At 40.5% G+C, this 3719-nt stretch overlaps 1 protein-coding gene across 5 annotated transcripts in view; it reads left to right on the forward strand.

Annotated features, from left to right (window-relative positions):
• The window catches only part of GMEB1 (glucocorticoid modulatory element binding protein 1), a 36834-nt gene that overhangs the window by 9480 nt on the left and 23635 nt on the right, over positions 1-3719 (forward strand). The window lies entirely within an intron of this gene.

The following is a 3719-nucleotide window of genomic DNA, read 5'->3' on the forward strand; positions in this document are numbered from 1 at the left end:
ATCGAGTCCCACATCGGGCTTTCTGCTCGGCAGGGAGCCTGCTTCCTCCTCTCTCTCTCTCTCTCTCTGCCTGTCTCTCTGCCTACTTGTGATTTCTCCCTGTCAAATAAATAAATAAAATCTTTAAAAAAAAAAAAAAAAAAAAAAAGACAGTATAGTTAGAGTCAGAGGAGATTAGGCAAGGCAACTACAAAAGTTTTCCTGCCAGAAGCAGTCTGGACCCTAAGGGGTGGACAAATTAATCAAGCTTAGTTTATCAAAAAATACATGTCAACGACCTATTATTTTATAATGTATTACACAGTGTTGGAAGAAATTATCGCACATGGTTCCCACCATCATGGAGCTTGCAGTCTAGTTGTGCAAACAAGAAGTACATATATGTAAATAAAGAGGTCATTTACATGGCAAAATCTAAGAAGTACTGAGTATCATGGTTAGGAAGTAGCTTGAATTCAGAGGATCACTATGAATTTGAAAGAAGATATAAGACTTTTTAATTGGTCTTGAAATTTATTTTTATTTATATATTTATGTATTTATGCATTTATTTTTTAACATTTTATTTATTTGACAGAGAGATAGGGAGAGCCAGAGAGGACAAGCAGAGGGAATGGCAGAGGGAGAAGCAGGTCCCCACTGAGCAGGGTACCAGACGTGGGTACATCATGATCTGAGCCAAAGGTAGATGCTTAACCATCTGAGCCACCCAGGCACCCCCTGGTTTTGAAGTTTAAATAAGAATTATATTTACAGAGAGAAGGAGGGGGTAGTTAGTTATTTTATCCTGAGGAACGTATGAAAGATTCTTCATAAGATTAGAAATGTTCTTGGGGCATCTGGCTCAGTGGAGCATGTAACTCTTGATCTCAGGGTTGTGAGTTTGGGCGCCATGTTGGGTGTAGAGATTACTTAAAAAAAAGAAAAAAAGGGGGTGCCTGGGTGGCTCAGTTGATTAAGCATCCAACTCTTGATTTCACCTCAGGTCTTGATTTAAAGGTTGTGAGTTCAAGTGCCGCATTGGACTCCACACCCAGCGTGGAGCCTACTTTAAAAAAAAGTGTTCGTGGGACACCTTGGGGGCTCAGTCAGTTAACCCGCTGCCTTTGGCTCAGGTCATGATCCCAGGATTGAGTCCCACTTCGGGCTCCTTGCTCAGCGGGGAGCCTGCTTCTCCTTCTGCTTCTGCTTGCCACTCTGCCTGCTTGTGTGCATGTGACCACTCTCTCTCTCTCTCTCTGACAAATAAATAAACAAAATCCTTAAAAAAAAAAAATGTTCATGGGCAAACACGTAATCCAGTCTCAACCTACTAAATAACATACCTTGTCTTAAAACACTTAGGGAGGGCGCCTGGGTGGCTCAGTGGGTTAAGCTGCTGCCTTCGGCTCAGGTCATGATCTCAGAGTCCTGGGATCGAGTCCCGCATCGGGCTCTCTGCTCAGCAGGGAGCCTGCTTCCCTCTCTCTCTCTCTGCCTGCCTCTCCATCTACTTGTGATTTCTCTCTGTCAAATAAATAAATAAAATCTTTAAAAAAAAAAAAAAAAAAAAAAAAACACTTAGGGAGAAAGACAGTTAACCTCTCTTGGTAACTTAAACTTTTTAGTATAGGAAATTTCAAATATACCCCGAAATTTAAGAAAAATGCTGTAATGAACCCCCATGTACACACCCATCACCCAACTTCAACAGTTATCAACACATGGCCAGTCTTATTTCATCTTTATATCCACCTACTCTTGAATTTTTTGAAGCAAATCCCAGACATTAGTATGTATCTTATAAAAGTAAGGATTTTTTAGTTTTTAAAATTTAACCATAGTTTGCTGACATTTCTGAATATTGAAGGAAATATTCTAAGATCTGTGAAAGAAAGTTGATATAAATACTGATGGGGTTCCTGGCTGGCTCAGTTGGACTATGTGACACCTGATCTTGACGTTGTGAGTTCGAGCCCCATACTGGATGTAGAGATTACTTAAAAAAATAATAATAATAAAATCTTAAAAAATAATTACTGACATACAGTGAATAGAATGATTAGAATTTTTATTTGCACCAAAAGATTATGTTTGCCTATTCAAATTCGCTTGTTTGGGAACTTCAGTTGTTATGTACACACATACTTGCAGTTGTTATCCTTTGAGGAAGGGTAATGAGGAAGAATTAAAGAATATATTCTTTAATGCATGGCAGCTTTATTTTCTCTTAGAGTCATTGTTTCTTCTCTCTTTCCTAAAGTGCTCCAGTTGTCACTTATCCTATCCCTGCTAGAGACAGAGAACACTTCTCAACTACTTAGAGATTTAATTATTTTTAAGATTAGCTCCATTTATTTTGTGTGTGGCTTTATTTTCCAAATGACATTGCTCTCGTTTCTTGATTAGATTATAGGCATCTTTGTACAACATTGACTCCCCAACATACTGTTTATACTGAATTTGCCGTATGAGCAAATGAATACATTTTCAGGTACTGAATTTTGAGATGCCAGCTAGTCAATGCTCAGTTGATTTCTCTAGTTGTATTTTACTTACTTACTTAACGTATTTATTTAGAGAGTGAGCAAGCATGTGTTCAGCCGGGAGGGGCAGAGGGAGAGAAAGAATCCCAAACAGGCTTCATGCTCAGCATGGAGCCTGACATGGGGCTCAGTCTCATGACCCTGAGATCATGACCTGAGCTAAAATCAAGAGTTGGACACTTTGTTGCGCCTGGGTGGCTCAGGGGGTTGAGCCTCTGCCTTTGGCTTGGGTCATGATTTCAGGGTCCTCTCTACTTGGTGGGGGGCCTGCTCCCCCCTCCCCGTCTGCCTGCCTCTCTGTCTACTTGTGATGTCTCTCTCTGTCAAATAAATAAAGAAAATCTTAAAAAAAAAAAAAAAAGTTGGATACTTAACAGACTGAGTCACTGAAACATCCTAGGAAATTTTTTCTTTTTTTCTTTTTTTAATTTTATTTATTTATTTGACAGAAAGAGAGAGATCACAAGTAGGCAGAGAGCCAGGGAGAGAGAGAGAGGGGGAAGCAGGCTCCTCACTGAGCAGAGAGCCCTATGTGGGTCTCGATCCCAGGACCCTGAGATCATGACCTGAGCCGAAGGCAGAGGCTTAACCCACTGAGCCACCCAGTCGCCCTGGAAATTTTTCCTTGATAAAACCTTGTATATAGACTGTACCCCTACTTCCCACAGCAAGTACAATTTACTGATTGTTGAGATTATGTATAAATAAGAATTTCTTTGGGGTGCATGGGTGGCTCAGTCATTATGTGTCTGCCTTTGGCTCAGGTCATGATCCCAGAGTCCTGGGACTGAGTCCCTTGTTGGGCTCCCTGCTCAGCAGGAAGCTTGCTTCTCCCTCTTCCTCTCCCCTGCTTGTGTTCCCTCTCGTGGTCTCTTTCTCTCTCTGTCAAATAAATAAAAATTCTAAGATAAATAAATAAATAAATATGAATTTCTTTCTTTTTTTTTTTTTAAGATTTTATTTATTTGACAGAGTTCACAAGTAGGCAGAGAGGCGGGCAGAGAGAGAAGAGGAAGCAGGCTCCCTGCTGAGCAGAGAGCCCGATGTGAGGTTCGATCCCAGGACCCTGGGATCATGACCTGAGCCGAAGGCAGAGGCTTTAACCCACTGAGCCACCCAGGCGCCCTAAATATGAATTTCTAATTTTTTTTTTTTTAAGATTTTATTTATTTATTTGACAGACAAAGATCACAA

The sequence above is a fragment of the Mustela nigripes genome, chromosome 14 (assembly GCF_022355385.1).
Source record: "Mustela nigripes isolate SB6536 chromosome 14, MUSNIG.SB6536, whole genome shotgun sequence".
Lineage (NCBI taxonomy): Eukaryota > Metazoa > Chordata > Mammalia > Carnivora > Mustelidae > Mustela > Mustela nigripes.